The sequence below is a fragment of the Calypte anna genome, chromosome 21 (assembly GCF_003957555.1).
Source record: "Calypte anna isolate BGI_N300 chromosome 21, bCalAnn1_v1.p, whole genome shotgun sequence".
Lineage (NCBI taxonomy): Eukaryota > Metazoa > Chordata > Aves > Apodiformes > Trochilidae > Calypte > Calypte anna.
The window spans coordinates 2,602,284-2,616,023 of NC_044266.1; the positions used below are offsets into that span (position 1 = coordinate 2,602,284).

The window sequence follows — 13,740 nt, forward strand, 5'->3', positions numbered from 1 at the left end:
AAATTTTATACAACATCCAGTGCCGGGTGGGAGAGAGGAAGGGCCTGGTGCGGGGACAGGGCAGGAGATGGCCAGGTGCCTGCGCGGGCTGGGAAACGGGGACACTTTTTCTCCTTTTCCCTTGCCAGGGGAGGGCGATCCGGTCCGGATTTTGCGGCCGCCCCTCCCTTGCCCGCCTGCCCTGCCCGCCTGGAGACCGAGTCCGCTCCGTGCCCGCTCCCTCCCCGCCGCTCCCCCCTTCCCCTCCCGCCGCGGGCCGGGGCAGGCGGCGGCTCCAGGCCGGGTTTTTCTCGCCGCCCGCCCTCCTGTTAGAAATAGGAAAATTCAATAATCAAAGCAAAGGGGAGCGCGAGGAGGAAAAATCCGGGATCAGGGCAAGTTTGATGGCGCATGCGCGCTGCAGCCTCCATCCCAAACACACACACATTTCCCTTGACTTGGAAAGTCACCCAAAGCAGCCCCAAGTGCAGGTAAGCCCGTCCGCTCCCGCCCGGCCCCGCTCACGGCCCCGCCGCCGGCAGTCCCGGGCTCGGTGCCGCTGGGGTCGTGGCTCTGCGCGGGCGGGCGGCCGGCGGTGCTGCCCGGCAGGTGGGCACCGCGCCGCGCTCCGCGCCCGGCTCCCGCGGGGCAGCGCCCAACCTCCGCGGGGCAGCACCCAGCCTCCCCGGGCAGCGCCCAGCCTCCGCGGGGCAGCACCCAGCCTTCCCGGGCACCGGCCAGCCTCCGCGGGGCGCACCGGCCGGCGGCGGCCGCTCGGCTCCGCGGGTGGCGGCGGGGGATACCGCGGCGGCGGGCGGCAGCGCCGGGCGCGCTCGGCGGAGGAGCCGGGGCCGCGGCGGCGCCCGTCAATCTCCAGGACTTTGGCAGGAGCCCGGGCAGAGGACGGGGGAACACGTGTTCCCGCTCCGCGCCGGGCGCAGGTAACCGCAGCCTCGCCGCACCGCCCGGGGGTCCCGGCGGCCGGGCACAGGCACCGGGGTTGGGGGGGGCTACGGGGGAATTGGTGGCAGCAAAGTTGGGTGAGCGGCGGCGGGAGCGCTCGGCGGGCAGGGCCGGGTGCCGGCGGGGCGAGCCGTGCCGGGGAACTTTCTGCAAAGTGGCCGGGCCGGGGCCGGCAGCGTTTCGCCCGACGGCCGCAGCGGGACGGCCGCAGCCCCCCGGCGGGGACGGGGCGGGCAGGGACCGCGGCGGCTGGGAGCGCGGCTCGGGGCAGCCGGTGCCCGGCCCCCCTGGCGAAGCAGCAGGTTATTTTTACCCGGTGGCATTTGCAGAATGCGCAGCTGATTTGCCATCCGGAGCCAGGAAGTTTCCCCCCCTCCGCCTCCTTCCCCTTCTCGCCCCCTTTCCCCCTTTCCCCCCGGGGCGCGGCGGGGCAGCGGCGGGCGGGGGGCGGCCGTCCGGGGCGGCGGCGGGCGGGGGGGCAGCGGCCCGGGGCTCCCGGGGGAGCCGCTGCCCGCGCCGGAGGCTCTGGGGACGGGGAACAGGTGTCCGAGCCGTCACTCAGAGCTGGGCCGACGGGGGGCCGGGGGGGGGGGATTGGGAGACACGGGGCGCGGACGGAGGAGGCGAGGAGCGGTCCCGGGCCGGGACCCCGAGTGCTACCGGCCGCGGAGCGCCGGTCCCGGGGGGCAGCGGGGGTCGCGGAGGAGGAGCGGGGCTCGGCGGCGGCCGGGGATGGCCAGAGAACTGTCAAGAGGCTCGGGCGGGCGTGGGGGCTGGCGCGGCGGGCAACTTCTCCGGCAAAGTTTGAGGGGTGGGTTGCGGCTGGAGGGTGCTGTGAATCACGGCGGGGTTGATCGATCGACCCCGAGCCCTCCTGCCCTTTGGGGCTGGAAAGGTGAAACTTTTCAGGAGCTGCTCGTCCACCTTCTGTGTGCCCCCTCCTGTCCGCGCCGCACTGCACAGCGGGTCCTCGCAGCCGGCTCCCTGGAAGAGTAGCTGTCTCTTCCCAAACTTCATTGATGAATTTATTTCCTCTATTGATTTGCTGACTCTTAGCGTAGAATAATTTCTTGCGAAGGTTTTGGACTTCTCATTTTCACAAGTCCTGCCTGTTTCCCACCCACCCTTTATTTATAGTGTCGCTGCCACCTTGTTAGCTACCCTAAAGGTGGTTTGGAAGAGTTTATGGGGGAATATTGTTGAACTTCAGTAATCAAGTTTCCAGATCTTATGCCTCCTGTTTAATTTATTAGACTAGTTATTTATTCTGTTGATGATAATCTGTTGCTGGTTTCTATGGAGATGTTAAACTGATCTCTTTCAGAAATCAAACTCCATATGCACTAAAACGTTTAAAGGAGCAGCGTCCCCTTTTGTTTTCAGACTTTGTACCTTTTCACTGCTTTTATTGGGCTCCTGTATATTTTATATATTAAAGCCTGAAGTTGAAGCTTTGTGCAAGACAGAGCTTATTATGGCTAACAGAAAGTCAGGGCTTTGATCCTTTTTTTGCATCATCATTTAAAACAGATCATTTTTCCCCCCTCATCACACAAGATAGCAGAACCCTTTCAAGATCAAAGAGTCCAGCTAAAAACTATTGTTTAAAAAAAAATAGAAAAAGAGCCAGTTAAATTAGGGGGATGTTTCCTTAATCTGCTTATTTTATTCTAAAGATTTTTTTTTTTCAGCAGTGAAAACAACAACAACAACAGAAACTTGTGGCAACTATATTGTTATTTTTATACCTCCCAAGTCTTTTAAATGTTAAAATAAGTTCAAAGTCAAATATCTCTAAAGATAAAGTGCTTGTTAGGGTGTTTTTATTACTTGGTTTCTAAATGTGGAAGGTCAGAATCCAGAAAGATACCGCATTAGAGAAGGTTTTAATAGTCTTTGTCTCATCTTAATGAGAGAGAAATCTAAAAAAAAAACACAAAACATTTTCCCTGCAACATTTATAAATTATTTTAAGAAAGTCTCTCTGCATATAGCTCAGTTTTCATCATTTCTTAACTTGTCCATGGCGTTATTGCATGGGATTCAGTGTAATATCACTTTTTATAAAGTAATAGAGGTGAGAAAAGAGAATTATTTTTTTTTAATGCTTAAAATTTGAGAACTCCTGGGAAGCTGGTGTGTTGATCAGCCTGCTGCACAGTGCACTGCAATTGTGGGGTTTTTGCTCATCTTCTACAGAAAAGTTAAAAGCTTTGCAAAGAAAATGCTCCCAGTACATGTTTAATACAGTAAAAAAACCCTTGTACTTTCTCTTAGTGACTATTCCAAATGTTCCCACTCCCTAAAGCCAGACGTTTTTTCCTCTCAGTATCTTTCTATACTCATCTTAAAAATAAAAGGATAATCCTAGAGGAAACAGTACGTGTAACCTTTGCAACTCCTAGAGGTTTGTGTGTATGTGCATTTATATTTCACATATGTGTACACACATGTGGATGGAAAACACCCAGGTGGATTATGATCTGTCCATACTAGACTTTATCTTTTTGCCTTATTAATTTTTCCCTTTTTTTTTTTTTTCTGGGTGTGATTCAGAAGGCAGTGGATCATTTAAAATATTTTGGAAATATTCTGTTTATTTGTTTGATTTGAATTGCAAACAGAATTGACTCTGACAAGTAAAAAGAGGAGGGGGGGAAAAAGGAAACACTATGGCTTTAAACTCAGGAGTTTGCATATTCTCCTTGTATCTTTCCCCTTTGCTAATTATTGTGTTGTTTTCAGAGCAAATATGTCATATCCATGGCGACCAGGCAGGTTTATTGTCTTTCAGAAGCAATAGCTCACATAAGTAATTAATGACTTCTTTTTTTTTCCTCTGGCTTAGGTTAAACAGATCATTCAAGGAAAGTCATATCTCTCTCTCCCTCTCTCTTTTTTTTTTTTCCTTTTTTTTTTTTTTTTAGCCCAGTGACATAAGAACATGAGTTAGAACAAGAAAATACTTTAACCAAGAAGTCAACAGCTTATTTTTCCTCATTTCTTTTTAAAAACTCCAAGTGTCAGCTTTCCACACACATGACGTTGTCATTCTTGCAGTTTCAGAGCGAAGCCTTGGTAGAGGGAAAAGCCACTGAAAGCTGGAGATCAGTTGGTGGTTGTACAGCTGAGCAAAGTGTGTGCATGTGTGGATCTGTGTGGGGAGGTATTATTCTTCCTTAAGGGTTTTTGCTGTGTACTGGGAAAAAAATGTTTCCCTTGCTGTCTGTGTCCCGTCCCCCCCCTCCTTCTATCTGTATTAAAATCAGTGTTAAAATAAAGGTGTGTTTTTGTATCTTACAGATTGCAATTCAAACAGTTTCCAGGAAAGAATTAGTAATTCATTTTTATATACAGCATATATACACACACGCTTGAGCTCCACCCAAAACAATCAAGCTAGCTGGAAAAAAAAAAACTTATTTCCTTTTTCTTTTCAAGCCCAAGCAAACTTGCACAGTGACTTTCAAAAGCATATTAAAAATAGCCCCCCATTTTTGCAAGGAGTTTACTGCAGGTATGAATCTTCTAAATCTTATCCTTTGCCTTTCCAACTCTGTTTGTTCCTATTAAAGCTGAATTTGCTATCTGTCCAAGTCAGGGGCTGGTTACCCGCTATGATTTACTGATTTTCTCTCCCCCCACCCCCCAAGCACCTTCACCCCTGTTTTGGTTTTGCTAATTTCATTTTCAGAAGGATTTATACACAGTCCAGCTATATAAATTCCTTGGGAGATAAAAGCGCCGCACACTTCCATAAACAAGAGCTTTTACTTGCATCCTGTCTTCATTTTTTTTCTTGAAGTAAAAAGGAAAAAACCCTAAAAACAAAACCCCAAGCCATCTGATTGAAGCAGGTATCATAAATGCATGCTGGTAATGATTCTGTATTCCACAACGCTGCTACTTTAAGTTTGAAAATCTGTTTCCTTTCTGGTTTGTAACATTAATCAAAGAGCCGCTTCCTTCCAATTTTTCCACAGACTGGGGCTAATTAGAACCACTCGAATCATATTTTGTAAATTCCATGTGGATGTTACTTTGGGGTTTCAAGATCGTGAAGGCTTCAGGTTCAGGCTGCCCAGGCACTCTGAGGGTTATTTTTATTCATCTTTCTGTCTCCCAAGGCAATTCACAGTTTCTCTCCGTTTACCCCAAATAGATTTGTGGGTTCAGGCGTCGGGGTGTGCTGGAAATAGAGACTGCAAGTTAGGGAAAAAAAAATAAGAAGGAAAGAGATTTTTTTCTGCACTGTAGTTTCCAAAGAGCAACAGAGAACCCCTTAAGTAACGTGAAGCCCAGGATTCAACAGACTTGATAATTGAGCCCTTAACCTCCTGATGTCTATATCAGAGAAATAGAGTCTAGCAGAGGGAGACAAAGAATAAAAGCAAATAGTGGGCAGTCAGGAGCTGGGGGGGTGACTGACAGACCGAGGTGCAGTTCAGGATCTCTACAGAGCTGTGGGTTACGTTTCCTTAGGTTCAGTTTCTCCCTCTGGTGAAACACAGCGGGTTTAAAGGTGGCTTTGGGAGAACCTGGTGTTTCTGTGGCATGAGCAGATGTAACTTGGAGAGACTCCTCTTGGAATTTGTGTTTATGTTTCCCTGCTTCCTTTTGGGTTTGAAGGACTGACCAGTGATTTTTTATTATTATTTTTTATTTTCTTTCTGGGAAGTTAAATAGCCAGAAGTTGGGAGTTTTCAGGTTGTGATTATCAGGCTGTGCCAAAGGGGTTTGAATCGAGCCCCTCGGAGCACCCAGCAGGGCAATTGCTTCCATCCTCTCCTACGGAATGCCTCTCCTGGATATTCCTGTACCTAAATAGGGCATCCAAGAATTAGGGGCAGTGGGCTTGCATGAGGGATCATGAAGTTAACTTGCTTTTGGTATGTAAGACTGCAGCTTCAAAGAAAAGCAGGAGTGCATCGTAAATTTTGCTAAAATTAATCAACCGTTTAAGAGCTCCACATTAACGAGGTTTTCCAGGCAAGCAGCTTTCTTCTCCTCTTCTCCTCTTCTTCTTCTTCTTCGTCTTTCTCATTCAAAGTCCAAGAGGGTTGGGGTAGAGGGGGGAGAAGATGAGTAAGAAGAGGAAGGGGTGGAATTTGAGTAGAAATAATAAAAACAAAAAAGGCTGGATTTGTAGAATATAAATCCTCATGTGTCCTTGATCCATATTGTCTGGCTTTTTTTTTTTTTTTTTTTTTTTTGGTCGGATTTGTCCTGTGTGCCTTTGACGGAAAAGGCACGTAGAGAGAGAGAGAGAGAGAGCGCGACAGAGGGGGAGAGAGAGAGACGTGTCACTGCTTTGGAGCTCATTATCATTCTTAATAAGTCTTAAGGAATAAAGAGGAGCATTGAGTGTAAATGCTGGGTAATCCTAACACTCCTCAAGGTGAGAGGAGTCTCGAGGACACAGAGAAAGAGAGCGAGGAGGAGGAGGGAGCTGCTGCGGGGGCAGGAGAGGAGATGTGGCTGGAAGTGGTCATCCAGGGAGTGGGCATGGGTTGGTGGGCTTCGTGGCTCTGGGCAGCTCGGGTTTTGTTTCACAGGCCCGTGCCAGGGAAAGTTGTCTCCAAGTTTGCATCCCAGAGATGGTAAGCAAGGCAGCCGGACCTTGGGGCTGGCAGGTTGGCCTCTGAGGGTGATGTTCTGTGCCAAAACTTCGGGTTTGAGGACAAGCCTGCTGTCCTCTCCCACCTGAGGGGGCTGAAGGGTCTCTCTGGCTGCCCAGAGAGACTGTCGGGCCGGGAGTTTTTCCCGTGCCTCCGTTTTGGCTCCTGCCTCCTCACCTCGGCTGGAGCCCTCACTTCCCTCCTCACCCCGCTCTGAGCTCCTTTCCTTTCCCTCTTGCTGCTGTCCCAACTCCTCTGCCCGGTTCCTCTCCCCACACGGACACTAGGTGGCTCGGGCTCGGCGCTGCCGGAGGCTCCGCTCGCTGCTGCTGCTGCTGCTGCTGGGCTCCTTTCTTCCAACTTCAGGCTGGCAACAAAACGTGGAGACGTCTTGGAATCCGTGGTGGATTCAGATACCGCGTTACCTCCTCGGCGGTGGCTCTGCAATCGCCCTGGAGGATTTGAGCCTGTGTAGCAGTAAGAAAAAAAGACGCTGATAAAGTGAATTAAGGGGCTGGGCTGCTTGCTCTGATGATAAGGAGTCAGGAACTTGCCTGCCTTGCTGGGTTCTTCCCTCTCCAGGCAGATTTCACCATATCCATTTTAAAGGGTGTGTTCCTTTTGGAAAAAAACATTTCAAGGTTGGCAGAGCCCTTCTTAACTGTGCTGCTGTATAATGGAAGATGCTGAAGCCTCCAGTGATGCCCACTGGTCCCTCTTTCTGGTCTCTTATCTCAAGTCCAGCTGCAGGCAGAAGGGACTCCTGTAGTTGGGAATTTGCCTAATGCATCCAAAGCCTATTGAGCAGGGTGGAATAGCACTTGACTTATTTTTTTCCCCTCCTGTAGTCCCATGTTGTCTGTCTGGTTCAGCCCATAGCTTCTGGCTGAAGGAGGAGGTTTACCTTTTTTCTAATGCTTCCATACGCCTTGGAGCAGGTGGGAAGGAGCTCTGGGTGCTGAGTTTGGGTCAGTTGGCAGAAGCCAAATACAACGAGGTGGAAGTCTTGCTAAATGCTGATATTTCTGGGGCCAGGTGCTTGGCTTCAAGGTGAAGTGTTACACTGGTAATATTGTTAGGTATTAAGTTATTAGTAATGGAACTGTGGGGCTTGCCTGTACTTGGCAGAGAACCGCTAAGAAACTGTATTAGGGCTGAGTTCATCCTGGTTTCTCTGGTAGTGTCCTTCCAGCATGCCTGAGCCCTGAGCTGGAGGGAGCAGCAGAAAATGAGTGCAGTTTTTGTGCCTCTTTTTGAACTCTCCTGAGACAGTGGAGGGGTTGGAACAAGGAGGCTTTGGGCTCTCACACGGAGGGATCTGCCTGCAACCTCTCACGCTCGCTTTGTCCCGTGGCTGTTGATGAGGTGTCAGCTAATACCTTTCATGCATGATTGAGCTGCTCTGGAATAGGACCTGGAGGTACAAGAGTCTGTGCTCCCAGGGCCAGCTCCAGAGCCGTCCAGCTGCAGAGGCCCCGTGTGTAATGAGTGCTGGAGGACACGGGGCTGTGTTTGCAGCTTGGTTGGGGCCTTTGGCTCTTTGCCTGCCATGGCATTCTGGGGTAGTTTTCTCTCCAGAAGGGATCCTGGCTTTGTTCTTGCCACCAGTGATTCTGTTTTGAAACAAAATAGGTTGCTCCCAAATTCTGAGCCATAGGGCTTGGTGTTTCAGTAACAATAGAAGCAGTCACTTACGGGTTGGTCTCTGAGGCTGGTCCTGATCCTTCCCCATGCCAGGTCCCAGCACAGAGGTGAATACCAGTATCCATCAGACCTGGGGAAGAAGGAGGTAGATGAACTCTGTAGCAATTTTTTCAGGGACCTCTCCTAATTTTGGATACTATCCTTTCAAAGAACAGTGTGAACTGGAAAGCTGAGAAGGAGAATCCTTACACCCCTTTGATGGGGCAGAACTATCTGGAAGTGCAAAAGGAGTCTTATTTCAGCCATACACTAAAATGTGGTGTGTAGTGTCACTCAGGAGGGGCCTGTAGGGAACAGGTGTTGAGAGTGTCACCCCAGCACAAGTTTGTCCAGTGGCCTGGGAGGAAAATTGTCTGACCAATGTTTCTGGAAAGTATGAAATAGTCTAGATCTGGTCCCAGCTTTGACTTGAAGGTAGGGATGGCAGTTGACTCTCTCTTGTAAGGCAGTTCTTTTCTTTCCTGGTTTTGCTGCTTCTTCCAGTAGCAAAGGGACCATGGCTTTTTATTCCTAAGAGTGTGACTCCCAGCCCCACACCTCTCCCAGCGTGGCTAGGGAAAACCTTCTAAAATACAGGCCATGAAGGTAGGTGGCAGAAATGCAAACTGAGCTATGTGATTGCAGCCTGTGGCTTCCACAGATCCCCCTCCTGCCCCGCTCAGCCCATCCCCATGGCAGTGGGAATGAGGGCTGCACAGAATCATGCTTGTCTGCATGTTGGCTGATGAGGCTGACAAAACAGCTCCGGGGCTGGCAAACAGCTCCCAGCCTGGCTGCCTCCCCACGGTGGCTGTGTCTGCAGAACATCCCTTCTGTAGGGCTGCTGGTGACCAGCCCCTCCCTCCACCAGTGCCTCGGGCTGGCCCAGCTTTATACCAGGGGAGCAGTGTCCTTTCACACTGGTGAGCCAGCAAAATCTCTCCCAGGGGTTATTGTAACCTCTCAGCAGCGATTTGCAAACAGGCACTGGGAGATAAAGTCTTGGTGCTGAGCTGAGGGCCAGGAGGGCAGATATGAACCACGGCAGGTTTATGAAAGGGAAGGTGTATGAAATGCAGCCTGCATCTCCCATTTCACTGCACTATGCCAAAACACACAGTTTCTTATTTCAGTCACTGTGATCTTTCAAGGAGGTTAATTTCCATGACGAACTCCGGGCCACGTGCTTGGAGGATTTATCTAATTAGACTGACACTTTTCTTTTTTAAAAAAGAAAATTAAGCTGCACCTTGGAGGACTTAAGTATTTTAAACTGTGGGAGCGGCAGCAGGCGGTGTGATCCCTGCTCACAGAGCAGAGAGAGAGAGGAAATTTCCCCTTTTTCAGTTTCCTCTTCAAGACTTCACCAAAGGTCCCCATTTACTTAATTTTCTTACATGGTGGCTGGATGCTAAAGAGCATTTTATCCTGCCTGAGTGAGTCCCTAAGGCCTCAGCTGGCTCTTTAACTCCTGTAAACTATTGATGTTCTGGGCTCTTACGTATTCAGGATGGAGGGGAGGGTAAAGAGGAGACCTGTTAATGCTCCTCAGCCATGTCCTAGAAAACCAGGATCCTCCCAGGGCAATGCAAAGGGTCCCTGCACCTGTGTAATGCCTGAGGTAGGGATGTGTCCCTCTCATCGCTGTGCTCATGGGAGCTGGTGTCACTGTCCTGTGGGCACACAGAAGAGTCCCAGGAGAACCCCCCTAGCCCTTGATGTTTGGGCTTCCTGATGGAAATGCCTTTCAGACCAGAACTGGGCCTGTGCTGTAACAAAAAGAGAGGATTTTTGGGTTAAAGCTGTTAGGTGCAGGCAAGCCCTGTGTTCTCCTCGGGCTGGGTAGACAGTGAGTGATGCTGATTTTGTCCCCATCAGAGGGCTCCTGGAGTCCTGCTGCCTGCCCCTTCCTTGGCAGACTTCTTGTGTTGCTCTTTGTGACTCCAGGTTCAGGTGACTCCAGCTGTTTATCCTTGAACAGGAGATGTCAGGAAGGTCTTTGCAAGGCTCTGTGTTTGCTGCACCACGCTCAGACAGTATTTTCTTGCAGCCCAGGCTGGAGCACTGTTGTCTGCAGGGTCTGGTATGAATGGGGAGGGAAGTGTCCATGCAAAAGGGGCCAGCATGGGAGCAGCCTCACTGAGTCTGGTGATAATATGTTGAATCCTGTGGAGCTCTTGTGTGGAGCTCTTCACTCTGCACAAGTGAGAAAACCACAGCAGCCTAATTCAAGAAGATGGTCACTGAGTGTGTCACAGTCCCCAGCTGATGTGCTGAGGAGTCCATGGGGGATTGAACCTGAGATTTAATTTCAGTTTGTCATTGATGAGGAAAAAAATAGGTGTTTCCTTTCCTTTGTCCCCTATCCATGCAAAAGAAAAAGAGAAAGAAATATAATGAAATCCACCAGGAGCTCAAAGGTCTGACCAGTAAGAGCCCTGCTGGCTGGGGAGCAATGGTTCTGGCTTGGTCAGCCATCCCTAACAAGTTACGGGTTGTATAAACTCCCAGCTTACAGCTGTAAATTTACTCAATTTTGAATACAGCCACAAGCTGGCTCAGCAGGATCTGAAACCCTCTGCTCCAGTAGCCATGGTATGCTTGAAATTCACAGCTTCTGGGGACCCCAGCTTGGATGTGTGGAACTGGGCAGTGCCAGATCCTGGACCACACCACACAGAGCCCTGCTGTGCCCTCAAGTGAAAGGCTTCTCACCAAGAGAAGATGCTGTGTTCATTTATCCTTCCCCAGCTTTTAGCTGCCCTGCCTTGGGTGGATGGAGGAGGTGGGCAGGGTTTGGTCCATGGGCAGTCTGAGGCCCTTTCCTGCTCAGTGTCTGCTCAGTGCTGAGGTGGAGCCAGTGGGTGTTCACTTGGGTGACTGAGGGCAAAAGCAGAGTTCTGACTTCAGGGTTTGTTTCTGCAGAAGAGACTGATCCCTCTGAACACCTGGAATGTTGCAACCTGTGATACTCCTAGAAAGCTGAACTCCAGGCTTGTCAGCACTGAACCCTGCCACAACTAGGAGTGTGGTGTTTGCAGTGAAAAGGAATTTAGCCCAAGTAGTTGGTTAAATGTTGATCACCTCTTACATGCTCAGAAATTGGACAGCTAACAGAGCAGAGGCAGTCTAAGGGAAGAGGGATCTACCTGCCTGATCCTGATCCCAGCTCTCCTCTCACAGCTGGCTACATTTCCTCGTGTTTTTGATGGCAAAGCATTTCCTCTGAGACAAATCCTTTTTTCTTGGAATGAAGCATGGAGTCCTGCCATGCTTCTTTCTTGACACCTCAGCCTTCAGCAAACTGATGTGTTGCTTTCTGCTGGCTGAAAGGGACTTAGAAGGGAGAGCTGGCCTGAGGGATGGCCAGCCCTGGACCTCCTCAGAATGCACCTGGCAGGCTCTTCCCTGGGCTGCTGTCTGGCTCTCCAAACCAGTCTGTAATCATCCTCACTGGAGCAGGGGGTTGCCTGGTTCAGGCTCCTCCAGATCTGAGCATGGAAAGGGCAGAGGTTGTGGGAATAATACGACTCCAAACACGGTGAGTGCTCCCTCCTGAATTCAACTGCCTACAAATAAATGAAAATGAGTGGATGCAAATGAAAGGTTTGTGGGAGGTTTCCTCACCCGTCTTCCTCCTCTCCCTTGTGGAGTTGTGCTGGTTCTGGCTCCCAAAGGGTTAAAGTGACTCATGCCCCTCTCACCAGCTCTGCTGGCAGGAACGCTTCATCCCAGCCTCTAATTGGTGGTGTTTGCTCTGCACTTTCTCGCTCTGGTTTTGATGAAAACATTTAACCAGGAGCTTAGTGTGCAGAGGCTCCCAGCTGACAGCACCGAGCTGTCTCTACCACCTTGTCCTTGCTGTGTAAATTCAGCAGCCTGGCTTAGGGGAGGACAAACACATTGTCACAGCCCCTTCCCCTTGGCTCCACTCCTCAGGCCGCTCTTGCCTGCTGGAATCTTTGGGGTCCAAGCCAATATCTCCTCTAGTCTGCAGGTGTTTTTCTGTACCTGGGCAACCAGCAGCACAGGAGGGCAGTTCAGAGCCTTGTGTCTAGGCTGGAGAAGTGGGAAAAGTGGCTCCAGCAGATCTTGTAGGGCCTGGTCTTACCTGAGAGCAGAGGGACAGCTTGGTGGGGCTTGGGAGATCTGTTCCCAGACCATCAAGCTACAATCCTGGGGGGTTATTCCCTAGAGAACAGGCTCCAGCAGCTCCTGTGCCAGAGAGGAAAGGTGAAGCTACTGGTTCTGTTACGTGGAGACAACCTACTCATTCCTTCCTTTGCTGTTTGGGTGTATGTGCAGGATTTTCCCAACACGGGCTTTCATTGCAGCTCTTTCAAGTAATAACCTGCTCGTCTATAGGCTCTTCTAATGGGTTTCACCCTAAGAAGTCTCAGCCCATTTTAAATTTTGCCATGCAAGTGGCAGAGAAGTTACCATGTCCTTATGGAAAGAGTCTTGAGAGCGGGCATGTCCAAGCTCCTCAGTTCCTACGTTACAGAACCCTAAGGCAGCAGCAGAACTGAAACAAGCCCTGGGGGAGATGCCAGTTTATCTGTGTTGCTGCTGGAAAATGCATTCAAATTTCTGCCCAAACAGGAGATTGTGACATGCAAGAAATTCATCCGAGCCCGTTGGGGCTGCCACTGCTCTGATATTTTACTTTTCTTTCCTTATCTCTGGTGATCTACCCTATGAACAGCAAAACAAATCCAGATGGGAAAATGTATAAACCAGAAAATCTGGATTCCCCGTTCCTGGAAAAGCATGAGCCCTTGTTCTCAGCCGCCTCCGTGTGTCATGGGGTCTGCCATGAAAAGATGCCAGGACTGCTGAAAGGGGCCAGGCCTATGTCTGCAGGAGAGAACCATGGCAGGGGTGTAACACCCACCCCCTGTGAGTGCAGGTCCCAGAAGGAGATGGATCCCACTTGGGGAGAATGGGATTTGCCCTTGGGAGGGTTGATCAGTGAAGATGTTTGTCCTCTTTAGCTCCACTTGAGAACCTTGTTCCACATCATCCTGCTCAACTGCTTCTGCCTTTTGAGGGAAAATTTTCTGTCTCTTCCCTGACCCTGGGTATTGATAATCTGGAACCAAGCACATGTGTCTGATTAAAACCAAGAAGAGCCAGGCCAGGTCCCTGCTCCACTCAAGGTGCTGTCTGTTATCAGCCTGGAGAAAGGGGAGTGAGCAGGTGTAGGATAACAGCACAACTGAGAGAGACCAAAGTGCATCATAAAATAAACAAACAGGCAGTGCTCCAGCTCTCCCAAATGCACCATTGAGTTGCAGGCTCTACAGTGTGCTTTTCAACATGCTCTGAGCAAGTGCCTGCTTGGGGCACTGTTTAATTTGCAGCCAGCCTTGGGTTGGTGTTTTCTGCAGCCTGGCAGTGCCTGGGAGCCCCCTGCCCATTTGGTTGTGCTTGGGGGCTGCAAGAGCAATGAGAGCTCCCTGCCCCTAAGAGCTTGTGTTTGGGGGGCAGCGAGGCT

The 13,740-nt window shown here is 50.4% G+C and overlaps 1 protein-coding gene across 2 annotated transcripts in view; it reads left to right on the forward strand.

Moving 5' to 3' along the window:
* Positions 1–299: 299 nt before the first annotated feature.
* The window catches only part of CASZ1 (castor zinc finger 1), a 195,363-nt gene continuing 181,922 nt past the window's right edge, over positions 300–13,740 (forward strand). For both annotated transcript variants that reach the window (XM_030463456.1, XM_030463457.1), the window contains exon 1: positions 300–470. The gene's annotated coding sequence lies outside the window, so the exon portion shown is untranslated. The remainder of the gene's footprint in view (positions 471–13,740) is intronic.